At 57.2% G+C, this 25,917-nt stretch overlaps 1 long non-coding RNA gene across 1 annotated transcript in view; it reads left to right on the top strand.

Annotated features, from left to right (window-relative positions):
* The first annotated feature begins 12,623 nt into the window (after positions 1-12,623).
* Positions 12,624-25,917, top strand: part of LOC141371076 (uncharacterized) — a 36,620-nt gene continuing 23,326 nt past the window's right edge. Inside the window, exons 1-2 of the long non-coding RNA XR_012375702.1 lie at positions 12,624-13,053; positions 14,787-14,884. This is a non-coding gene — a long non-coding RNA (uncharacterized lncRNA). The remainder of the gene's footprint in view (positions 13,054-14,786; positions 14,885-25,917) is intronic.

Below are 25,917 nucleotides of genomic sequence, written 5' to 3'. Positions count from 1 at the left end.
TTTAAAAAAAAAAAAAAAAAGGCTGCAGGGGCGCCCGGGTGGCTCAGTCGTCAAGCGTCTGCCTTCGGCTCAGGTCATGGTCCCGGGGTCCTGGGATCGAGCCCCGCATCGGGCTCCCTGCTCCGCGGGAAGCCTGCTTCTCCCTCTCCCGCTCCCCCTGCTTGTGTTCCCTCTCTCGCTGTGTCTCTGTCAAATAAAGAAATGAAATCTTTAAAAGAAAAATGCTGCAAAAAATCAAATTAAAACGAATTTAAAAAATCCCACTCATCACAGAAAATCTCTAATCTCACAACTCAGCGATATTTTGTTGTATTTCCCTCCTGCCTTTTCCTGTGCCTTTGTTGTTTTACAGAATCGAGATCATTCCAGCTACATTCCTTCCTTCCTGCTTTTATCACACACCAACCACGGTCAGGAGTTTGTATTTATCGTGGGCCAGGCACTTACCCAGCCTTATTTCATTTCATCCTCAATGTCGTAGTGAAGCATCTCCCGTGTCAATGAACCCGGTCCACGAGTGTCATTTGCAACGGCGACAGGGTATTCCGTCGCACAGAATTATCTCACTGTTCTTGGAACTTTAGGCTATGTCCCATTTTTTTAGCATTATACGTACAATTTCTGGAACACCCTCAGGCAGAAGCCTCGTTGCTCATCCATTGTCCCCCTTCCCTTGGGATGGCTTCCTAGCCTGAGCATTTCTCTGGCTTCATTTCCCCTTAAAGGCATTTTGATGTCCTTTCTGGGCTACGTCTTGGGGCCCCTTTGGAGCTGGAGGCCTTACTCCCAGGCTGGGCCCTGGAACCCAGGGCAGACAGGGCTTCACCCAGGTGCCCACAGCGAGTCAGCGCCCTGTGAGTATGGCTCCAGGTGCTCTCTATCTACTGGAGAGGGGCTTGTTGGGGGAATAGGGGTCAGGTGTCTGGAGGCCCGTGGGAGTCTGAGCTTAGAGGACATCTTCTGGAATCGGGGCTGGGCGGACGCCTAGAAAGAGGGTATTCATCAGCAAAGAACCCTAGAAGCGGGGAGAGGTCTTTTCAATTTGTTTTTATAGTTGAATGTGTCATTTAAATTCCATTTCTGGGGGGCGCCTGGCTGGCTCAGTTGCCAGAACATGTGACGCTTAATCTCAGGGTCATGAGTTCGAGCCCCATGTTGGGCCTGGAGCCTGCTTAAAAAAAAAAAAAAAAACAAATTCCATTTCTGTCTAGAGTATCACCACTTTCTGATATTTAGAAGACATTTCCCTCCTTTTTCTCTAGCTCTGTGTTATACCTGGAGTTTAAACTCGGGCCGCTGCTCGAGGCTGGGCACAGGCAGGGAGATTTGAGGATGGGGAGCCTTGGGGGCCATTCTTCCTTCTGCTCTGCCTTTTCGGGGAGGTGTGAGGTCCTGGAGAGCAAGGCGCCTGGCCTGGGTGACTCTGGGCCACATCAGTTCTCCCCTGTTAGCCTCAGTTTCCTCATCTGTAAAGCAAAGGCAGTGCCTTCTCTTCCTGTGGGCAGTCTGACAGGGTGTGTAGCCCGGGGCAAGACACACAGTAGGCCCTCGGGTCGCGAGTGGGATTGGCCGCCTTCTCTCACCGCCCCCTTGGGGAGGTCGCCTTGACTCGCAGACTTGGCTCTGCTCCATCTCAGTCGGCTCTCCTCCCTGGAGCCCTGGAGTGGAATGTTTTCTCTTCCCCCCTCCTCCTTTTCCTGTGCACTGTCTGTGGGACTCCTCCAGTGTCCCGGGCTCCCCAGGGGAGGCCTGAGCCCTCTCTCAGCCCTGCTCCTGCCCCGTAGCCCACCAGGCTGTTTCCAATTTGGACGCCATGCATCTTGCCCCTTCAGATCACAGCCGCCTCTTTGATGGAACTAATGATGATCTAGGACTCCGGGGCCCCGGACCTCCCCAAACTGAGATAAATCCTGCTTCTTTGCAGACAAGGGGCCTCCAGCCCCGCAGCTGACGCCCCTCCTCCAGGCTGGACTGGGAGGGGAGGTGTCTCTGGGAGCCCCCTCCTGGAGGGCTGTGAGGGCCTCCGTGGGACCCAGGGAGACAGGAAGAGAGGGATTTCTCCAAGGCTCAAAGAGGGGTCCCACCACTGGGTGGGGGGTAGGGAGTTGGCAGGTCTGCAAAAGAGCCAAGTGCAACACCCCCAGGCTGCCCCTCAGCTACCCTGGGATTTATTGGGATTGACTGGTCACTCTTGAGCACATTGTACCTCTGAGCCAGTCCACCGGGTGGGGGAAGTGGTGGGCGCCATGTTTCCAGAGGTTGGAGGGTGTGTGGAAGAGCCAGCAGTGAGGGGAGTGGAGGGGCAGAACCTTCTGATTTCTGGCCTCAAAGCCAGCACCCCCTTTCTTCTCAGCATCCCAATGCTGCCCCTCCACGTTCTTTCACTTCCTTCTCCTTCACCCCCTGCCGCTGGCTGCCTGGATTCCACCTCAGATATATCTATGTAAAAACTCAAAATTCAACCAGGTTTAACTAAAGAATGTTGGGTGTCACTTCCCCCGAGCAAAGGGCTCCATCAAACCACTGTACTTGAACATCAGAAACACGAGTGGCCCTCAAATGGGGAAGCAGGAGCTCACCTGGCTCCTCCCTTAGGGGTTGAACTCCCAAAGGGACACGGGGCCTTGCTCCTCAGCCTTCTGCTTGGGTGGCTTCAGAGACCCCCAACAGCCTGGGCCCCTGCCTATCTACCTGGACCCATGTGACCCAAAGTTCTGAGCCCTGTAGCTTCTTAGAAGAGGCCTCCATCCACACTGGTGGTGACCCTTTGCAGGGGCCAGGGGAAGGGATGAAGGTTAAGGGAGGAGAGTGTGGAAGCTCTACCCAGGGGCCTTGTGGGGGGCCAAGGCTGCCTTGTCCAGCTCTGCTACTCTGAGCAGCTTCTGCCTAGAATCCCACCCTGGAAGCCCTCTCCTCTTTCCACGTAAGGGACGTGTGGTCCCACTCTCCTCTGGACTGGGAACCCTGGGGGGCAGGTGCTGTTACTGCTTGTCCTTGAGGCCAGCCCTTTGCTCAGGGCCTGGGCCTACAGCAGGTGCCCAATAAATGTTTGTAGTGTGGAGCTCAGTGCCCAGCATGCTGTTCAGTCGTCCGTCAGCCAGCCATGGCCCCTGGAGAGTGGGCTCTGGGGAGGTGGCCTGGTGATGGGGTAGGGGTCGTCAGAAGCCTCGTGGGGTCATGGGGGTGCTTAGAGGTCTTCCGGCCACGCCGGGCTAGCCCAGACACGGACCCTTGACCCTCGACCTTGGCTTTGCAGAAGGTGCCTGGGCTGTGGCTTCTCACCCCGGGACGGACGCCAGTGTACCCGGAGGAGAAGGAGGCGTCTGCAGTCTGTGCCCATCACCTGAGCAGGACCGGGCGGGGAGGATAACAATTATTGGGAGAGGTTTGGGGGAAAAAAAATCATTATCAAATAACTACAGCTTGAAAAAGTTGGCGGGCGGGACGGAAAACGCGGCCTGGATCGCGCCGGGGCGGCCGCCGCCGCTCGCACGCGCCCCGCGGTAGCCAAAAATGGAAGGAAGCACATCTGCAACGCATTTATGTGATGTTCACCTTTGAGACCGCGCGGCTGGATGGAGGCGGTGAGTTCACGCGAAAGGAAAAACTCTTTAAGAGGGCTCTCCTTCGGGGACCTGTCGGGCGCGGCGGCCGCGGGGCCCGGACGGCAGGGAAGGGCGCCCCCTGCCTGGCGCGGGCGGAGCGGGGACGCGCGCGGGGGTGGGGGCGGGGACACCTCCTCCGAGCCTCAGTTTCCCCGTGTGGACAACGAGGGGGCTGGTTTTTCAGGGCTTTTCCACTGGGGGATGTTCCAAGAGTCTCTTCTTGTCACTGGTGGTTCTCTATGCGTCCCTGACGGAGGGAGAGGGACCGGCCCTTGGGTGGGGAACGGGAGGAGCCCTCCTCATGTCCTGCGGGTTGCTGGGCTGCTGTCATTGCATTCCCAGCCCTGTCTCTACATTCCAGAGCCAATGACGTCTTCTGGTGAGCGTTTGTCTCCTGAGCTGGGCCAGATCCACCTTCCCAGTCAGTCACTGCTCATTTGGTGCAGGGGAATGCAAGGGGCCTTCGGTTCTCAGGGTTAGGGGTGAGCCGCTCCCTCCAACCTTCTCCTTCCCAGCCATTCTCACCTCTGGGGCCTTCAACACACCCCTCCCTCCCTCAGGCCCCAAACAACCCTGTCTCCCCTAGAGCCCCTTTGTCCTGATACCCGCCATCTGTCCACCTTCCCCCTGGGGATTTCCTTCTCCAACGGTACAGCGCTCTGCATCCCCCCTCCCCCGGCGCTTTCAGGGTGCCCCAAGCTTCCCCACCCTTACATCTCCCGGGGGGTCCCGCCTGACTCCAGGGTAAAAGCACATTGCAGGCTGACTCAGGCTTCCAGGGAGCTTCTGAGCTTCTCAAAGTTAAAGGGGAGGCAGGCTGGGGGGAAAGATGCAAGAGTGAAATGCAGGGACTCTCTTCCCTGGGGATCCCTTACACACACACACACACACACACACACACACACACACACACACACACACACTACCCCACTTTACCCAGGAGAGGCACAGCCGGGAGCAATCTCAAGGCCCAGGATTTCTGCCCATAATATTATGTCCCTTGCAGCCTGGGCCCACGAGGAGACAGAAAGCACTGGGAAAATATTGTTAGGTGGAGCCAAAAGCAGATAGCCCCTTTGCACAGATCACGGTCAAGTGTGCACTTAAACATGTTAAAGATGGTAAGTGTTATGTTATGTGTATTTTACCACAATTAGAAAACAATTAAAAAAAGAAGCAGAGCAGGGACCTGAACTCAGGTCATTTGGCCCCAGAGTCTGTGCTTTTTTCTCTGTCCTAGACTGCATACCTAGAAGAAGGGCGATAAATATTTGTTGAAGGAATGAATGGGGAATGAATGAGTAATTTCAGAGACTTGCACATATGCCAGTTTCCCCTCCACTCCCTGGCGCCTTGGTGTCCCCATGTTACCCACAGCCCCGGACACACGCCGTCCCCATGTGTCTCTTCACGGTGGTGGTGTGTGAACACCAGGCTCCCCGCACTTGTGGCTGTCTCCTTCCTTCCCTGGTTTCTCGGCTCTCCCTCGAGCACCTTCCGGGCAGCGCTGCCCAGCCTGGTTGTGGGGAGGGGAGGCAGCCAGGCAGCCAGGCAGCCAGGCACGGGGGACGGCCACGGGGATGGCCACTTGGGGCTCTCACATTTTATCCTTCCTCCTCAGATGTTGCTTTTTCCTGTACACCTCACCTTTAACGTGACCATGACCAGAGGCAGTGTCTGAGAGATTGCTCGACCCTCTTCAACGCCGACTTCCCTCCTAGATCTCAGTCTGGCGGCTGAGTAGGGTTGGTGGGATTCCATTTAGACCATTCCCCTGGGTTTTGTGGCATCTCAACTAAGGTCTGGGATCCAAAAGTCTGGTTCTCTGAGCCTCACCTGGCTGTAGGAGTCGATTTCTGGATAACAGGTAAGAGAGTCTCTTTTGCCATCACTGGTCAGAGTTTGGTCAATCCAGCCCCAGCCCATGCCTCTGTGCCGGGCTGCTGTAGGAGCATTTCTCCTGGTTGAACTCAAGGCATCTCTCCCTCTCTTCACTCACTGCATCTGCTCCTTACCTGGCCCAGACATGGCACAGGTTGAGAAGATTGGACAGAGAAGTTTGGGGTTAGCCAGACCTGGGTCAGCCTTGAACTTGGACCCCGGACAGACCCAGAGGGATGATCAGGGGGCTTGGGAGCTGGCTGGCTTACAGGAGATTGGTGATCACAAGTCCAGACCCTCGCCCTCCCAGGGTGAGAGAAATGTTTAGTCGGGAGGTAGTCCCTCGAGTGGGAGTGGATGGATGGACACGTAGGGGCAGGAGCAGATAGGAGGAGGGACCAGCAGCCTGGCAGCCATGAGTGAAGCAGAGGTTGGGGCTCTGGGGTCTGGGCAGGGTGGGCATGAGCAGGTGTGGACAGGGTCCCAGACGGCCAAGCGTTCTGAGCAGACTGATAAGGGCAAGGTGGGGCCCAGGGTGATGTGGGGCCCAGGGCCCGGGGCGAGGCTATAACTTCGAGAACCCCGGGAGGATGTAAGACACTTTTTAGGACCGGACTACCCAGTCAGACAGAGCTCACACCACGGGGCATCAAGAGCTCGTTGCTAGAAGACTGCTGGGAAGTGGAAGGATGGGGAAGGGCCAATTTCTGTCGCAGATTCTCTTACTTTGCATTCATTATGAATAACCCAGAGCTCCCAGTTCAGGGGCCAAAGCAAGCCCCTCAGCCCAGCAGACCCAGCCACGTCTTAGTTATCCACCTGGTGGATTATTTGCAAACCCCTGCCTTTTCCCCGCAGTTGGAAGGAGCTCAGGGCAAGCTGAATCACTTCCACCTGCCTCAGCTGGCCCTGTCTGGAAGATGCACCCTGACTCTGGCAGGACAGCTGGACACGCCTTTGACATTGACGGTGCGGGGCTCGCTTGTCCCATCCAGTCTGGACCCAGGGCCCACCTGGGCTTGCTTTTCCCCTCCTCATTTTTCCCAAGAGGCTGGTTCTGGCACCAACTGTCACGAAATGGTAAACAGCTCAGCACAAACCCCCCCAAGAAGCTTAAGATAAGAGACACCCCTACAGGGAAGGAAGAAAAAAACCTAACAGGAAGCCAAGTGGGTAAACCGTTACTGGCATTGATGTGCGGGTTGTGTCTTTCTGTCCCGGGTGAGAGACACTGCGCCTTTGGCTCCCAGACTGGGGCTGTGGGGAGTCACAGAGGAGAGATCTCTGTGCACCTGGGTAGGGGGCCGGGGCGGGGGGGGGGTGGACCAGGGAATGGAGTCATCAAGTCAAGCCGCTTCCTCTTGTGAGCCTCTGGGTCCTGCCAAGGTCCCTCTGCAGGGTCACTTCTGAGAGGCCTCCTGAGGGGGAGGCAGTTGGGAGGCAAAGTGACCAGGAGCAGGGACCCTGAGGCCAGACGGGCCCACCCGGATGTTGCTGAGCGTGCTTGGGAAGTCACTTGGCCCTCTTGAGTGCCCTTCTTGAGACCCTTCTGAATGTACCTCCTAAACCATGCCCTGGGGTCCTGGGGATATTGAGGGAAGTGACTGACATGATTAATGCAGGTGAAGTGCCAGTGCCCACCAGTGCCGGCCACACCGTGAGCGCCCCGTGAAGGGTCCCCACCCTTCTTTCCAGCCACGGCTGACTACTGCTGCCTGCTGGAGACGGGCTGGTTGGTGCCTGTTGCAGGTCTGGAGCCTGGGGAGAGAAAACACCCTCAACCATCCAGAGCAGGGGAAGCCACCTACCCTCACCCTGAGCACCATCTTATCACAGAGACAGAGAGAGAAAGAGGGAGACAGAGAGGTAGAGACAGAGACAGAGAGATCTTAATCCTAGCTTGAGAAATATGAATCAAGCACTTTTTTTTAAAAAAAAGATTTTATTTATTTATTTGAGTATTTATTTGAGAGAGCACAAGGGGGATGTGGGGGGCAGAGGGAGAGGGAGAAGCAGGCCCCCCACTGAGCAGGGAGCCCGATGTGGGGCTCGATCCCAGGACCCTGGGATCATGACCTGAGCTGAAGGCAGATGCTTAACTGACTGAGCCACCCGGGCGCCCCTGAATCAAGCACTTTTAATTCAAAGCACCCAACGTTGATTAAGCACATAGTGTGCATGGGCTGGGAGCTTGAAAGATGGCAGAGTTGCGGAGACACAGCGTGTCCTCAACGGCTCACCGTCTGGTGGGGGAACTGGAACCTACAGGCTGTGCTGGGGTCAGGGAGAACAGAGGAGGGCCGAGCCTGGGGGCAGGAGGGTGACAGAAGGGAGGGTCCCTGGGGCCCGGACCTGTCACCGGGTTCCATACAGGACCCTGACAAGCAAGTTGGCCTCCCCTGGAGGTGAAGGAATGAAGTGCAGGCCAGTGACTCCTCTCGGCCTGGGAAGAGGCGTCTAGGCCTCCCCCCCCCCCCCCCCCGCTCTCTGCCCTCCTCCCATGCTCCCTGGAGTCGCCCCACACTGCCTCCATGCCCTCTTCCCACCCATGCCTCTTCTGTCCCCCAAACTGCGGGAATGTGCACCCCTGCGGCAGAAGTGGGGGGCGGGCTGTGGGGGGGGGGCGGGGCCAGCCAGGTCTCCCAGTGCAGGGTCCCACCTCCTAGGAACCCTGAAGAGCTGCTTCCAAGCCCCTTGGCTGTCGCGACAGTGCCCACTCACCCATCTGTCCCCCATTCTGTCGTTTCACCCTCCGGTACTCATCTCTGAGCGCCAGCCCGGGAGCCCCGCTGCCCCTGACACCCCTGCCCGGATGTCCCCAGGACAGCCCCAACTCCCCATGTCCCCAGCTCAACTCTGCCTGTTTCTCCTCTCCAGAAACACTGCCACCATCCACCCCGCTGCTCAGGCCAGAAACACCTCCCTCCCTCTTGCCTTTGGCTCCCCATTGGACATCACATGATGTGGGTTCCAGCTCCAAGGTGCACCCCCCATCAGCACGGCCACCACCCCCGTCTCAGCTGCCACGGCCCACGTCTCTCCCTGCTGAGAACTTTCTAACGGCTTTCAATGAGATTTAAGATAAAATTCGAATTCTGTGCCAGAGCCCACAAAGCCTCCTCCATGATCAGTCTTATGTCTCCCTAGACCGGAGGCTCCGTGATGGTAGGACGGGGCCATTTCCACTCACTTGGCAGTTCATACTGCCTGGCACATAACGGGCACGCAGTAAATGTCTGTGGATCTAACTCATTGACTGACACACTCGCTCGTGTTCTCCCTCTACAGCTGTTCATCCAGGCCCTCCCCTGTGCCGTGTCCTGCACTGGTTTGGGGAAACAGGGTAGGGGGGGGGAGAATCAGAGGCCCTTCCTTGGCCTGCTGGTGTGCCCAGGCTGGGGAATGGGTGACACAGAGTACCAAGCCCAGGACACGGGGCTCCGTCCTCCAAGAATCGCCCTTTCTTACCAGGTTGTGGCCGTCTGGTCCTCTGTGAGTCAGGCCAGTACGGGCTTAGGGTCAGGGATCGGGAAGCGCTCACCGGGGCTCCGGGAGGGTGTCGGAGAGAATCCCAGCCCTCTGCCATTGCCCCGAGCTGGACGCATTGCAGAAGCTTCTCCATGCCCTTTTCATAGGACCCTCGCGTGACCACCTCACTCGCTGGCTGCCATCACCACGGCCGTGACGCAGATGAAGGAGCCAAAGGTTCAGACAGGGCAGGTGACTTGTCTAAGGTCACACAGATAGCAACTGCAGGAACCAGAGGTATCGAGCGTTTTCTGCATGCCATGCCTGGTTCTCAGCATCCTAAGTAAACTTTTATATGGAAGGCGCACATACTAACCCTGGGAGGTACACTGGGTCGTTTCTAGGCGGGTAGCTGGAAGCCTGTTTTCACGCAAGCCTGAACACCGCATCTCCTGCAGTCCGTTCTGATGAGAGCTTCGTTGACGTGTCTGTTTTTCATTGCAAGCTTCCAGAAGGCGGTGGTGACAGTCTGAGGGCCTTCTCTGAGGCCTGTTCTGTGAGAGATGACCCAGTGTCATGGAGAGACCTGGACCAGGAGTCACCAAGCCTGAATTCTAGGGAGGCCCGAGACACAGGCTTCTGAGTCCCGGCCCTGTCCCTGACCAGCGGGGTGGTCTTCGCCTCAGGGTCCTTCTCCTTAACCCGGGAACAGTAACAATACTCACCCAACTGTGTTGTTGGGTAATGATAATGTACATGTTGTTGGGGGTCTGGGGAGGCCCTTAAATACAACCTCTTCCCCTCCCAAGCTCAGAACCCAGCTGACACAGTTGCAGGAGTTGGACCCTCTCTGTGGGTGGCCGATTAGAAAGGAGCGTGCCCAGAAGGGACTAAGCTGGGCACGGTCACTTTCTTCTCCAGACTCCACCAATCCGGGGAGTCCGTTCTCCTCCCTGGGAAGAGGTTAGGTCACTGGAGTGGATAGGTTTTCCATTTTTGGTTAAGCTTGTCGCATTTGGGTTCTGTCACTTGCAGCCAGAAATCCCACCTGCTGTGCCCTTGGAAAGTTCTGGAAGGTAAGTGCCATGAGAACGGGGACTTTGCATTGTTCTCTGCTGTCACTTCAGTGTCTGCAAGGATGCGGAGCTTATGAGAGGTGCTCAAATAAACATGTGCTTCATGGATGGTTTCCATCGCTCTGGCGGCCCCATCAGGGTAAGATGGCAGGTCCTGAATGATGGCACCTGCCTTGTTTCATCTCCTACCTCCCCTCCCCTCCCCACTTTCTTCTTTCCTTCTGCAGCCTGGCCCTGAGCTAGCATTCTGGCATGCAAAAATTAGGCCCAGCCCAAGGGCCTTGCCTTCCCAGAGCTCGGATTCTGGGTGGGCCAGTGGGATGGAATTCATATGCCCACACGAGATGTCAGATCGTAAACGTACCCTTGAGGCACGGACCCAACAGGTTGGGGCTTGGAGACGGAGAGAATTTAAGGTGAGCTTCTAGACAAGTCTCTTCTGCTCTGTGGGCCCAAATCCCTGCCTCGTGGACTTGGGCTTACAGTGAAAAGGAGCAGGGCGAGGCTCGGTCAGCTGGGAATACAGTTCAGAAGAGTTGAAGTCTCAGGAGGACTCTTCAAGGGGCAGAGGTATCTACTGGTGGAGACCCTGAGGCTGATTGTCCAGAAGCCCTGACTGTCCCCTCCTGGGGCTATTCCAGATTCTGGGCCTGCCTGGAAGAGCAAGGTCTCCAACTCAGAAGGCTCAGGAAGCTGGAGATAAGGAGGAGAGGCTTGGGGCCGTGGCAGTCCCTCCTGGCCCCTTGGTAGCTCCATGTGGATCTGGCCCCAGCTCTGTTGTGGCGCATCCAGCCCTGGCCACCCTCTCTGATTTGTTAGCTATGGGATTGGCAGAGGGTGAAATGAAGATCCCCAGCCTGGTGATTGCAGGAACTCATTACACACTTGATTATTTTTTTCCAACACCTACTAATGTCCTTCATGTTGGGCCCAAAGTTCTGGACCGCTTTCTTCTTACAGAATATTCAGGGATGGGGGGAGATGGGGGAATGTTCTGGGATTCCTCTGGCAGGAGCCAGCCACCAGCAGGCAGATGGGGAAGACCCGGGGCGGGGGGTCGTCTGTGTGGGGTGGGAGGTGGGGAACGGCAGAGGGGGATTGGGAGATGGGAGTGGGCTGGGGAGGTCAGGGTTCACTTTTCCCTGAAAACAGCCTTGGGCTGGAAGGCCAAGCTCCTGGCCTTTCTTACACAAGTTACTGCCTTTCTTGGAGACTCAGTTCCATCATCTTGTAAAATGGACCACATTAGTGCTCGCCCGAGGATGGTGGCAAGGACAGAATGCATCATGGTGTGCATGCTGATATCTGGGACGGGCGGCAGGCCCCTAACAAGGGCTGGATCTGAGTGGCCGAATCTGTCTGAATCCCCCTGCAGAACCTGGAACAGACGGCGGTTTTCCTGGCCAGGGTTTCTCTGCTCACTTGGCCAGGGTTTCCTTCCCTGGTGTTTCTGGTGAAATTTTACAATTCACAACGCTTTCCACTGCCTGACGCGTCATGAAGCAGGACCTTGTTTGATCCCTGCTGGGGGGGACAGAGGCACAGGAGGGAGCTCCCCACTGGAGTCTGACCAGCTGGCTCCCCATGGGCTATAACTTTGTCCCAGTTTACTCATCCAAAAAATGCAGAGAAGTCAGCCTCCCTGATACGAAAGTAAGATATGTGTGGATCGGGGCGAGGGGAACAACCAGGAAGAACATTCAGAGACTTTTCTGTTTTGCTTTTGCCCCCCACCATCAGCAGCAACTGCCACGGACCCCCTCAGCAGCCCCACCACTACGGAGGCTCAAAGGAAGGATCTAGAATGCCCATGCTTATCCCAGAGGAAGCCAACAGATCCGAAGTGGCAGCCATAGCCCTTCCTGAGCCCCAATCCAGAAAGCCTGTCCTGTCAGAGCTGCTTGAATTCCTGCAGCGTGACCCACCCTGTGACTGAGCCCCTCCGTCCCTCCCCGGCAGGAAATGCCTGACCTGCCCAGCCATGTGGAGGGAGGGACAGAAAATCCATGCCTGAATCAGGGAAGCCCTAAGGTGTGAATGTGAGGTTGCACCCTCCCTTTCCCCACACCTGACCGAGAGGAGGAGCAACGGTGGGCATCCTCCCCCAGGGCAGTGACGTGGCAAGGGGGGCAGGGGGGGTGAGGGGCCCGTGGTCCTTCCTGCTCGCAGGCGGGAAGGGGATGCATCATCTGTAGAGAATTTCATAACAATAGTACAATCGATCTAGAGTTTGCTGTGCTCCTTATTATCACTATGTGCTGGTGAGGCTACATGAGGTCAGTGATAGAACACTCCTCTGCACGGGGGAGGGGCAGTGCCCCTTCCCCCCTCTTGCTGTGCCCTAGGGGCACAGGCCCCGGGGAGGCTGGCAGCTGGTTCTTCTTCGCTCATGCGTGGTGCCCAGGGCTGGCTCTCCTTTCTGATTGGTTTGGCCCCCGCACAATGTGGAGGTAGAAATGCACTTGCCTGGGTCAAGGGTCACAGAGAGGTCAAAGTGGCAGTTTAGAAGGCAAAGCCCTTTCCTGCTTAGAACCCTCCAGGCGTTGCCCCTAGTGATATAAGAGGGAGGGGGGGGGCGCTTGAGGCAAGGATTTTGGATTTTGTTACAATCACAGTGGGAAGCTCCAGGAGGGTTCTAGGCAGAGGAGGGCCATGATCTGATTTATGTTTGGGGAGAATGGGATAATTCAGGAAGCTGAAAGCCCAGGAACGGGCTCCGGTGAGACTTCAGGACAGCATTCTTTGTTTTTCCATCTACAAGGCTTTTTGGATGTCTGCTGTGTGCCAGGCTCGAGGCAGGGGGTTGGTGGGGTGGGGGTTAGCATGAGCGAAACAGAGAGGACTCTGTCTTCGGGGGGCGCACGGGCCTGGTGAGGGGAGACAGACATTAATTCGACCATCGTACCAACATTGACGACGCTGACCAGTGCTGGAAGGAGGGGCGAGCGTCCTGGAGCATCAGGGGAAGACGTTCTCGAAGGAGGGGTTTCACCAGAGATCGCAGGACGTGGTGAGCTAATCAAGTAGGTGTGCGAAAAGCAGGGCGGGAAGGTTGTCCGGGGGCCCGGAGGCCGAGGGGGACGAGCAGACTTGGAGAAGCTGCAATAGAGCCAATGTGGTTGGGAGTGTGGTTACAGAAATTTTTTTTTTCTCGTAATGAAAACTTTTAAGATCTATTCTCTTAGCGTCTTTCAAATACACAATATGATATTGTTAACTGTAGCTGTACAAGGCATCCCTGGGACTTCTTTATTTTATGGCTGGGAGCTTCTCCTTGTAACCCCCTCGTCTCCAGGAGAGAAAGAAAGCCACAGCCAGGGGGCCCGGCCGGAGTCTGGGGTGAGTCCAGCGGGATCCACGGACACGGCTCCCCAGTGGGCCCCAGGGTGCGGCCCTCTGGCACGAAGGCGCCAAGAAATACCACTTGTTTCTTCTACGGGCACAGTGACCGCCGCCTTTGGTCTTGATAAGTAGATTGTGTTGATTCATGGCTTTGGGCCTCAAGTCCCAAAACCACAGTCTGGCTTGGGATAGGTCACTGGGGAGTAGAGAGATAGCTGGTCAAAATGCCGCCGTGCATCATCTGCACGCTCTCAATCACGGGAAACCCTGTCGAGTTGGCACCGGGTTTGCCTGGCCTTGCCTGGTTTTTCTGCTTGGCCCCTTGGGTGTGAGCACCTTTGCATGCAAAAAGCACCTGCGGGCAGGAACTCAGGCAGCTGGGCTGGGCGGGGACGTGGAGGCTTCCCACTCCCACGAAGCTCTGAGGAGGTTGTTGCTGGTGTGTGTGTGTGTAGTAACAGCTTTATTGAGATAGAATTCACATACCATGCAACCCATCCATTTGAGATGTACAATTTAATGGTTTTTACTATATTCATGGGGTCATGCGACCATCCCCACAATTTTATTTATTTATTTATTTATTTTTAAAGATTTTATTTATTTATTTGACAGAGAGATAGAGAGAGAGCACAAATAGACAGAGGGCAGGCAGAGGGAGAAGCAGGCTCTCCGCTGAGCGGGAGCCCGACGCGGGGCTCGATCCCAGGGCCCTGGGATCACGACCTGAGCTGAATGAAGGCAGACGCTTAACTGACTGAGCCACTCAGGCCGCCCCCATCACCACAATTTTAGAACATGTTTAGCACCCCCAAAAGAAACCCCAAGCCCGTTAGCAGTCCCTTCCCCCTTCCTGCCCCAGCCTGTAGCAACCACTAATCTGCCTTCTGTCTCTGTAAATTTGCTTATTCTGGACATTTTGTAAATGGGATCATCAAGTCTGGCTTCTTCTACTTAGCATCATGTCGATCTAGCATCATGCTGATCTTCTACTTAGCATCTTGTTGATCTTTGAGTCTGACTTCTTCTACTTAGCATCATGTTGACAAGGTTCACCCGTGATGTAGTGTGTATTCGCACATCATTCTTCTGTACTGACCAATAATAGCGTGTCGCGTGGATAGGCCACATCTTATGCACATATCACCGGGTGGGCATTGGATTCTAAGAATGATGCTGCTGTGAACATTTGTGTGCAAGTTTTCATGTGATCAGAGGCTGTCATTCCTCTTTGGGTATCCACCTGGTTGGGGAAGAGCTAGGTCACATAGTAACTCTTTATTTAACCCTTTGGGGAAAACCTGGACTGTTTTCCAAGGCAGCTGCACCCTTTTTCATTCCTACCAGCGGCAAGGGAGGGGTCTGGTGTCCACAGCCTCACCAATACTCGTTAGAGTCTGTTTCTTTATTACAGCCATCCTACTGGGTATGAAGTGACTTCTCATGGTGGCTCTGATTTACATTCCCCTAGTCATTATGTGGAACATCTTTTCACGTACTTATCGGTCATTTGTAAGTATTTTTTTTTAGAGAAACATAGATTCTGATCCCTTGCCCGTGTATTTCACTGGCTCATTTGTCTTTTTGTTATTGAGTTGTAAGGGTTTTTTTTTTTAAATATATTCCAGGTAAAGTTCTTTATCAGGTATATGATTTGCAATATCTCAGGCAAGCTGTTGTGATTCCTGGCAACCATCCTCTGTGGGGTGGGGTCCTGCTTTTGTCTTCCTGACAACGGAATTCCAATGAGTAATGTGGAAGGAGTGACGGGCTTGAGAACCACCATTTGGCAAATGCCGGGGTAGAAATAATTTCCGGTGAGAATCCTAAATAGGTGTTAAAATTGGTGGGCAGAGTATATATGAGAAGTGGGACATTTGCAGTTTTAAAGTACCCTCCCCGCGGGATACTTACTGGGAAGGGACAATAGCGACTTTCCACTGGAGGAACTTGGCAGGCAGCATCTCAATCAAATGGCCAAGATTAATATCAACCATATTGGGACGAGCTGATGTCGTGTGCCACCTGCTATGACGCAGAGAAAGATACGACCCGTCTTCTGTGGATTTTTTTTACCCAAAATGCATACCCTGGATTGCATGGCGAGGAGACATCCCAAAAAGCCAAATAGGGGGGTGTTCTAGAAAAAAGTGGCCAGCACAGACATCAGGTGTCAAGGTCGTGAAAGCCAAAGGTGAGGAACTGTTCTGGATGAAAGGAGACCAGACACTCGTGACAACTGAAAGCAAGGTGACCCTCGGTTGAATCCCAGACTAGAAAAAAAGACATTAGGGCAACTATCTGGGAAATGCAAATAAGGTCTATTGATTAGGTAGTAGTAGTTTTCGATTTTTATCATATTCCTGTGGCCTATGTTGACATTTAGAGAATCTGGGTAGAGTAGATGGGGATTCTTTGTACCATCTTTGCAACTTCTTGGAAAGTCTGAAATTATTTCAGAATGAGAAATTACCAACAAGGGCAACAAAATCTTGCTTTCAAAACTCCTTTAGGTTCCTGTCGCCTAAGGGAAGAGGCCCAATTTCCTAGCCAGATTGTCTCCAACCTTGCTGGTCTCACCCCAACTCACACAGCGTGGGCCTGCCTGTTACCCCGAAGGCAGCCGGGGGTAGGGGGGCATCCTGGAAGGGTTTCGGCTGGGAAGGGCCGTGGGTCGAGTCAATGGCATCTTGGTGGGTGGATTCGACTGGACACGGAGAGGCCAGGGGAGGAGAGAATTTGCAAAAGTCCAAGGGAGAGAGAATGAAGGCAGAGAGGCCAGACTCCAAAAACATTTGGGAGGTGACATCGGTGGGACTTGGTGATGGGAATATTCTGGCAGGGGGCGGGGGGAGAACCAGTGGGGGAAGCAAGGGTGAGGCCAAGGACAGATTCCATCTGGATGGCCGTCCAGTGTGCACAGTGTTTCATATTCGTTCCTGCAAATGTGTTCTCCATGCTTCCCCACCTGCTCTGAGCCTAGAAGGCTGACCACAGTGGATTGCATCCCTCGGCCTCTCTCTGGCTTCCAGGTATGTTCAGCCGATGAGAGAGCAGCAAGAGATCACAGGACAGGCAGAGAGAGAGAGAATAGGGTATCCCCCCAGTGCCCACTCTTCCAAGCGTGGCAATAGCCGCGTTCATCGCCCAGCCATGGCGGCTGGGTTGTGTTGCTGCCTCCCGGTGCCCCTCAGTAGACTAGCAGCTGATCCTCGGTGCCTCGCCATCCCTCATTGGTCCTCTTAGCTCTCACCCTTGTCGGGGTCCCCTTACTCAATTTCTTCAATCCCCGCTTTGAGTGCGAGATCTGTTTCTTACCAGGTCCCTAGCAAATATACCCAGTTAACAATGCCTTCTCCGGAGTTTCTCACTGCTCCTGTCATGTCCCCAGCACTATGAATGGCTAGTCCCCGGGGGAAGAGGGAGCTTCCATGGAGTTCCTCTGTCTCTCTGCTCCAGTCTGTGCTGAGTAGTGGAGGGTGGGCCCTTGACCGGACCAATTAGAGTCCTTCCCTGGGATGTTTCGGTGTGGAGAGATGCAGTCCCTGGTGCTGTTAGTGAGTGTTAGAGCCGAATGCGCCTTGGGCCTGCTGGTACCCTGCGCCCCGCAGCTACAGATGATACCCCAAATCCTCCCATGGACTAGGCTAGTTCAACTTGGTTTCCCATCACTGATAGTCGAAAGCATCTGACTAATGTAACTGTTCAGCAGGACGGTGGGGTCCCAGTACAGACGGAGCTCCATACCGGACGCATCTGTCCCCGTGGGCTTGTATTCTGGAGCCGAAAGCCTCTCTGGGCTGGACACTGAGATTCGGGAGTCGTCTGACACAGTAGGGGAACTGAAGCCATCGGGACAGGTGAGCTCTGAAAAGGGACAAATTTGGTACCGAGAGCCCCTCTTCCTCCCAGGTGCCTGTTTCCCATGAGCGCTGTTTTCGGCTGCATGAGATGCTACAGCAGAGGGTCGCAGCCCTCACGGCATACTAGAAAAAGCAGACCAGTTAAATCTGTCTCCTTGGAGGTGGGGTCCGGACATCAGTGGTGTGTCAAACCTTCCAGGTGATTCTAATGTGTGTAGAGGAATCAGCTGCCCCTGCTGCTTTGGAAGGGGTGCTGAGGGCCTGGTTCCAGGAGGTGGTGGGTGCAGAGAAGATGCAGAGGGTACATCCTCTGTGCTTGAGGCTCCAGTGCAGGTGAGGAGCCTCCCAAGCCTGAAACAGCAATCAGAGAACAATGCAAGGCAGCCTGTAATTAACTGCTACGCTGCGTGCTGCCCACTCTCCGTTCTCTGGAAGCTCCAAGAACAGGGACACCGAGGGGACGGGGGAGCCTACTCTAACCCCACACGGTGCACAGTGCCTCAGGCTTACCACGTGTTTTGGGTCCATCTTCTCCCTCGGGGGGTCCTGGGTAGCACGAAGGGTCCACACCTTGATTGCACAGAGCTCGTGGGTGGTCAGTCATCTTCCTAACTGTAGAGCGCTGGGCACATGTGAGCTCATGGCCCTTGTCAGCGCACAGGGCGTGGTTGGTGGGTCATAGCGCTGGATGGAAGAGGCCCTTCCTAGGAGTGACCCGAGGACCCGCAGTCCGGCATCCTGCTCACCTTCAGTGTGACGTGATCACATGCGCTGTCGCGTGTAGGAGGCGGGTCCGGCCAGCTCCGCATCTTGTCCCTGGTGCGGCATCGGGGGGCCTGTGGCTACCAGCACCCCCCGGACTCTAGATGCCGCCACAGCTCCCACCCCTGCTCACCTCCCTCCCTTCCTTCCTCCCAGGGCTGAGGTTGATTCAACCTGGCCCTGGAAGGGAGATCCCTTTCCAGAGCTCCCAGTCTGGTGGGGAAGGCAGACCCAACAACCAATGATTACAGGGCAGCCTGAGCAGGGCATCTTAGAGACGTACTGATAAGGGTCTGGTCCAGCAGCCTCTCACCCCCATGGAACCCCTTCAAGGCCATCCTGCCCATCACGTCTTTTTTTTTTTTAATTTTTATTTTATTTTATTTATTTGACAGAGAGAGAGCACAAGCAGGGGGGAGTGGGAGAGGGAGAAGCAGACTGCCCACTGAGCAGAGAGCCCGATGCGGGGCTCGATCCCAGGACCCTGGGATCATGACCTGAGCCGAAGGCAGACGCTTAACCGACTGAGCCACCCAGGCGTCCCCAACACATCACGTCTTTGGTGAAGCCCTACCTGGCTCCTCCACGTAGAGGGAGCTGCCCTTCATCCGTCCTCACCCATATGTGTCCTGCTGCCCTGCCCTCAGTGTCTCCCCACCTGCTCCTCCGTGGTGAACCCCTTAGGGCTTGCCCCCTGACCCTGGACTCCGTGAGGTATGCCTCTGTGCTCCATTCACTTCTGGGTCCCTGGAAGGCAAGAGGTGCCAGGACCTGGGTTGGGTGTGAGGGCGGGTCTGTCCAAAGGGCTGAACATTCATCATCTTAATGCCCCTTAGAAGCGATTCCTCCTTGTTTAGGAAGGTGATCAGCCTCTCTCGGGGAGGAAATGGGACGACGGGGGCTGGACTGTTCTGCCTTGACAGTAGGCAGGATTTGAGGGGCAGGGGGAGGAAGGAGAAGCAGGGAGGCCAGGGCAGAGACGGCAGAGAGACATCTAGGGAGTGAGACTTTAATGAGGCTGCTATAATTGCAAAGCAGATCTTTCTGCCTCTCCAGCTGTCAATAAGCCTTCTACCCACGCGAATGCCTGGTATGAGTGGGTTGGGGATGGAAACTAAAGAAAAGGGCTTCCATGTCCTGTGTCCAAAGGGATGCACTCGACTTCTCAATGCTGCTCAGGAAACCGCTCTTGCTGCCGCGGGCCTTGACATCCGCACAACAAGCGTCCCTACAAACAAATGGAGAGGCTTAAATCTCCAAGATACAAATCACTGTGGGATAGAAGGGGGCCTCGAAGCCAGACGGTAACTCCAGATTTATTTCCCGGGAGGTATTTTTCCACTGAATTTGCTAAGAAACCCACGGTAGATGGAGCGTGCCCACCAAGCCCCAAGGCCATGCTGCTTTTCCCTCTCCTGGCTTTCAGAGCCCAGAGACGTCTGGCTTTTCCCACCCACTCCCTCAGTCACTCAGCAAACGTTCCCTGAGCATCTCCTGTGTGCCCAGAGCACTGAATGCCCAGAGCGGACCAGATACGACCCCTGCCCTCCGGGGGTCACCACCCAGTAGGGACACGGACAGATGTGTCCTTGGACAGTTACCGTATAGCGTGGAAGGGCATTGTCAGATGTGGCCCCTGGGGCTCTGGGGGCACTGAGAAGGCACCTAGCCCAGAAAGGGTGGGGCTGGAAGCTTCCAGAAAAAGATCGTGAGAAGCTGAGTCTGAAAGGATGATAAGGAGTTAGCCGAAGTGGTTGGGGGCTGTGGATAGGCAAAGGCACAGAGGGGCGAGCCATGCCCCCATACCAGTGGAGCAGACCTCAGGATCCAAAGCAGCCTCTGCTCAGACTCCCTGAGGCAGCCAGAATGCACCAGAACCGGGAGCGGGGACCCGAATCCCACGGCAGAACCGCTGCGGTGGGCTCCCTGGGGCTGGTCCGCCCGGGGCTCCCACCCCCGTCACGGCGCTGCCTCCCGCTAGCCAGGATGGATTCTACATGGCGGCACCTGCCTCCTGGGCCACCCCTGCCCACCCCGAGTCCCACAGATGTGTGGCTGGTGGAGCCCAGGTCACATGATGAAACCCTTGCTGCGAGGGAGGCTGCTGGGGGCCGGCCGGCTTCCGTGGGAGAAGAGGGAAGGTGCAAGGTCAAAAGGGGGGATTTCCCCGGATGGAGGAGGAGGGTCCAGAGGCGCTGGGCAGGCGAAGGAACGGTGTGCGAGCACTCTCCGAAGCCGAGGGGGAGGGCTGTGCTTGGTGAGGGGGGCCCAGCGCCAACTGAGCCCTGCTGTTAAGGGTACCCCAAGGCCGGCCACAGGCGCCTTGACTTCCTCTTCTTTCATTTGTCCTTTCGCTCATTCATTGGGTCGATGACAGTTCTCACGTTCTGGGGGGCCCTGTGCTGGGTATTAGGGCCCCTGGGCTGAGTCACTTCCTGCGTTGCATGTCCCCCACCCCCACCCCCACCCCGGGAGCTCACTGTCTGGTGGGAGAGACCGAGGTAGGAGGCCTGCACTTGGGATGCCAGGCAGAGTGGCCTGCGTCAGCTGCCCAAGAAATAAGGCCCCCTGGCGCCATGTGTCCTCCCACCAAGGGTCCGAAAATTTCCTCCGTGGCTTTGCACGTGGTGTGGCGGGCAAGGCAGGGCAGGAGGACCGGAGGGCAAAAGGCCCCGAGGGAAGCCGGGTCTCCCCGAGGCTTTGCTCCAGAGCAGGTGACCCCAAGCTCACATGACGGCCCTGGCCACGTGGGAGGTTCCGGACCCCAGGGGCTGCCGGCAAACACATGTCCCACCTTCATCAGCCTTCCTTTTTCTTTTTCGTTGTTGTCATGGTGACAGCTGTTGACCTGCCTCGGCGGTCCAAGGCGATGTGTGTGCACCAGAAATCACAAATCCCACGGAGGAAGTGCGCAGGGTCACGGGGGAAGGGTGGGCACCCGGCCCAGAGCCGTGATGAGCATTTGGGAGAACCCTCTGCTGCCCGCCCTGTGCCCCTTCCTTTTCCTGCGTGGTGAGGAGGCATGGGCATAGCGCCTGGGGAACCTGCCCCTGGCTTTTTCTGAGACGGATGCCATGACTCGTTTCCTCCTACCGCTTCCAAGCTTTGGGGTGCCCATCTGGAAAATGGCGGCTTCTCTCTGGAGAAGCAAGCACCCACATCGTAGAACTTCATTATTCCTGCTCGCGCTTTGTTCGTTGTTTCCTGAGCCTGCAATGAAGTGTGTGCCACGGCTCTTTATAGAAAGAGCTGTAACCGTGGACGTCCCCCCAATTCCCCCTCCATTAGACATGCATAGCCTCCTCCATCCTCAGGTGGCCTGGTGGCCCACAGGCATGGGATCTGAGGTGAAAGCCCTGGGTATCACCAGCTTTGTGACTTTGGAGATAACACGTCCCCTCTGGGGCCTCAGTTTCTCATCTGTATAATGGGAATGCTATGACTCACCTGACGGGGGAGGGGAAGGGCCTGGGCGATGTCCTGAGTCACCGGCTCACACCTGGGTGAGATTTGCCTGGCCCGTGAAGAGTGTTGGTCCCCATATCTCCCTTTCCCTAGAGCCGTCCCAGGAGGAGATGGCCCCCCGCGCCCCGCTCCACCTGTGGGAGCCCTGAAGCGCCTTCCCCAGGGAGGTGGAGACAGGCTTCTTTTAGCTCCTCAAGAGAGCAGCAACCATTCCTGCAAGTCAGAGGAGTTGAGAGAAACCGTGGAACCAAAATAGCTCTTTTCCATAAACAAAGCTGCTTTTCGTTGGGGGAAATGTAAACAGGCAGATGCATGAGGAGCTGGTGCCATCCGGCAGAGCAGTGGGGGAGGTGACAGTGGGAGGCCGGCCTGGTCTCGTGGGGGGCCCCTCACCAGGCAGGAGGCCGCTCAGTGCCCATGCGGCAGGGCCCACTGGCCACCCTCCTCAGGCTCCCGCCGCACCTGGTGGCCCTCTGGGCCCCTTCGGGCGGGGCTGGGACCTCTCCTCAGGCCGGACGTAGCTCCTAGGGTCAGGGGAGCAGGGACCTCTGAGAGGGAGTGTGGTGGTCCTTGTCTGCCGCCGTCCCTGCCCCAGTGCGGACTCCTGTTCCCCTTCTCGGCTCCCCACCCTGGGTTCCCAGCGCGCTCGGCTAGCCTCATAGTTGGTTATCCTGTGCCATGAATCAGCCTCAGATCCCGTGAGTGTGTCTTACACCGGGAGGGATGTGTCAAGTGCAGGAGGGCTCCCTGGCGAGGTGTCCATGGGGCAGCGAGAGAGAGAGAGAGAGAGAGAGAGAGAGAGAATGAGAGTGTGTCCCAGCCAGTCTGCCTCCACTCAAGGTGCACGGGCTTGGGCCTCGGGCGTGTGGAGCCCCCACAGAGACTCCTCGCCTGGGCGCCAACAACTCCCGAAGGCCTCTGGGGAATGGGCCCGTTTCTGGGTTGGCAGCTGTGGCTTTACTGAGACCACAGACCTGTTTTTGGCCAGGGGTTGGTGGTCCAGCCTCAGAGTGCTGAGCTGTCCCCTGGGAGGCCAGTCTGTCAAAGAACGATAGAGAGTTCTAGAGCCAGATGGAACCTTGACCATCACACTGAAAACACCACACAGTACCCCCGTTGCACCTGTCTGGGACTGTGTGTGAGAGAGATGTTAATTATGTCCCATTTACAGATGGGAAGACACGGCCCGGAGCCGTGGGGGGACCCGAGCTAGAAGCCCATCCCGGTGGCCGGACTGCCTCAGTGGCGGTTCTCTACTCTACCATGAGGCCGTCTCTTATCCAGAGAAACCGAGGTCACTGCTTCCTTTTGCAGGGGTGGAAACAGGAGCCCAGGGATGGTAAATAACCTCCTCAAGATGACGGGGCAAAATGAAGGGCAGAGCTGGGCCTGCCCCCGTGCCTGCCTGCCAAGCCCCAGGCCAGGGTCCTGCCTGCTTCACGGCTGTTGCTTTGTTTGGGGCCAGGGAGGTCTGGGACGTGGGAGGGCAAGCAGGTGCCTGGGAGGAAGGCGGGCTGAGGTGTTGGGGAGGGCGGCGGCTGGGGGGCTCCCACCTGCCCAGGGAGCGGAGGATGGCTGCCGCCGGCTCTGCCCCATGGGAGCAGCGTGTTCCCTCATCTGTAGAATGGGATGATGATGGTCCCTGCCTTCGTGAGCCCCAACTGAGACCCAGGCGCCAGTCAGAGGAAACTGTCCACGTCCTCCTGCGCAGCCTCTGTGTGTCTGAGCGTGGTGATACGCGGCACTGGGAAAACAGCCTCCGGCAGAGGGGATGCGACCGTCCTGCCGATGGGTCCCTGCCCCAGGACAGGCACCAGAGGCCGGGTTGGGGCCAGGCGGATGCACTTCCTGTGGGGAAGCTGGATGGGGACAGAGGCTTGGGGCCTGCAGGGAGTGGACAGGACTTGCCTGCAGCCCCAGCAGGTGGGTAGGTGCGGGGGGGGGAGGGGGGGCGGGGGAGCTGCCGTGGGAGCCCGGGAGGGAGGTGGGGCTCAGAGTGGGGGCGAGCATGGGCAAAACCGTGGAGGGACAGGCGTGGGCTGTGTTGAGGGCTCCCCTGCCTCAGGCCCCGGCTGAGGGGGCTGGTGGGCCGGGAAGGGCCACCCTGGTGACCCTCCAGGTGGGCCAGGAGGTGGGATCAGCAGGGAGAAGCCTCTCTGGGCAGGAAGGAGTCTGAGTCCTGGAGTGGAGGCCAACAACCCCCTAAAACCATTTTCTTGACTCGTGTGTCCCCTTGGGAGCGTCTCCGACTGGCTCCAGAAGGTCTGATCAGAGCAGAGGACTAGTGTCCCTGCTGGTGGAGGGACATGGGACCAGCTGGGGTCCCCGTAGGGGCCGACTCCCACAAAGACCCCAGAGTCTCCTGTGAATCCCTCCCCACCCCTGCGGCTCATTTCGGAGAGGGGCCTGCTGCCCGTTCCTGTTCTCCCAGCACGGAACCCAATCTTTCGGGTTCTGCTCGCAAATGTCCTCCAGGCCCACACCTCCTCTGCCTTTCCTCCACTCGCTCCTTCTGGCCATCGTCCCCCTCTGGCTACTGTCCAGCTTTCCGGTCATGCTCGGTGCCTCCCGCCTTCCTGTACCCTCCCCTGGAGCTCTCTCCTTGCTTCTTGCTGCCAGATGGAGCCTAGAAAAAGGGCTCAAAGCCCTGTGGTGCGGTTAGACTCCCAGAGTCAAAGACCTTCTGTGGCTCCCCGGTGCCCACCCAAGGGAACCCACATTCCTGGGGCTCCCCCGCCTCAGGCCCCGGCCTTGACCAGATCTGTGCGTTCCCCACGTGGCCTGTGTCGTGTTGTCCCAGCACAGACTCCTACTCTTCGGCCCCACATTCCTCCCTGAGCTCTCACCAGATCCCGGGCCAGAGCCCTCTTTCCCAGAACACTTTGCAGATGTGTGTGCTGGGGGTGGTGGGCATGGAAGGGAGGGGAGGGTCAGGGGGAGGGTGGGGCTGGTTCTCAGCCTGGACGTGCTCGGCCTGGCTCTAGTTGGCTTTGGGGGCCCCTGATCACGCATCCTTCCGGCTTGGCCAGCTCGGGGCGGTGACCCGGGCTTGCCGCATGAGAGCTGGCCCCAGGGAGCTCAGCATGGCTCCCAGCCGCAGCTGTCCCCGTGCGGGGGGCAGCCGCCCCCCCTCCGCACTCCACCTCCCTGCTCTCCACTTAGCCTCCTAACGGGGTGGCTGGGGTTCCGGCAAAATCTTGGATGGGGGCTGAGCTGAAGCAAGGAGTCCCGGTCCAAGTCCTGACTCCGGTCTACTGATGGGAGGCCAACAGGTTCCTGAAGCCTCCCCCACGGCTCTTTGGAGGAGCCGCCATGACGGGAGGGTGGCCAGCCAGGGGTGCTGAGGACCCACACACTTGCCCACCCCCAGGGAAGCGGGAACGTGGTCGGGGCCATGATTCACGCTGCTGCCTCCATGAGGTCATCTGCGGCCTCCTTCCCGCGCGGGGCCGGCCTCGGCGGGGGCCGGCCCAGCGGGATGGGGCAGCCTGGTCCTCCCCTCTCCCTCTCCCTGGCAGGCAGGAGGGGAAGGCAGGAAGGCGGCCTATCTATCTCTGCCACCATCTAATTACCCCGAGAGGTAATTGCTCTGGGTTTTCTCTGACACCTTGAGATTTCTCTCCAGGGCCTTCCACGGTGCAGCCAAAATAACCCTAAGGAGGCTGCAGGCCCCAAGACAGCGCCTATTGCTAAACCCCAACAACTCCCCGTCAGCCCCGCCGCGACGTGCCTGAGCTTTGAGACAGCGTGAGTTTATGACAGGTCCCATTATGTCTCTTGCACAAGCACTAAGTGTTGAAATACCCAACGGATGATGACAGTGTTGAAATAACCTGTCGTCTCAGCACTTTCTCCGTCATTAGCCAGATGTTCCAGCCCTCAGAAGCGTTTGCAGCCTTTTGCAGGGAGGGAGGGGGCCAGGATGGAGGGGGCTGGGGGCCTGGAGTCCCCGGTGAGAGCAGGGCAGGGGCTGGTTCAGCCTTGGAGGAATGTGGCAACGGGGCGGAGGGGCAGGTGGGGGAGGCCTCCTGCTGGAGGAGGAGGGGGAGGGGCTGACCGCCACTGTCCCCGAGTCCCACAGTCACCACGGGAGGACCCTGCGTGTGCTCTGCCTGCTGGGGCGGCTTGGGGAGGGAGAGTCTCTGTCGGGGCCCACGGGGAGCCGGCCATATGGGCTCTACTTGGCTGCGAGTGCAGCTCAGAGAGGTGAAGTGACATCCCGAGACACCCCCGCTCCCCGCCGGGAGAAGAGGAAGCCTCGTCTTGATTCCGGCTTGTGCCCCGCATCGTGCCCTCTCCCGCTCCCAGCCCTGCCGTGGCCTTCGGGAGACCACCCTTTAGCCAGAGGGGGAGCAAATGGTGGGGCCAGCGGGCCAGGCCCGGCCCCCGCCGATCACCTGCTAGAGAGGTTTCCAGACTCAGGCGCCCCGCCTGGGTTTGCATCCCGGCTCTATT

The sequence above is a fragment of the Callorhinus ursinus genome, unplaced genomic scaffold (assembly GCF_003265705.2).
Source record: "Callorhinus ursinus isolate GAN/ISIS: 27379988/994484 unplaced genomic scaffold, GSC_fseal_2.0 scaffold55, whole genome shotgun sequence".
NCBI lineage: Eukaryota > Metazoa > Chordata > Mammalia > Carnivora > Otariidae > Callorhinus > Callorhinus ursinus.
The sequence above is the reverse complement of the archived record's forward strand: the minus strand, read 5'-3'. Positions and strand labels throughout refer to the sequence as shown.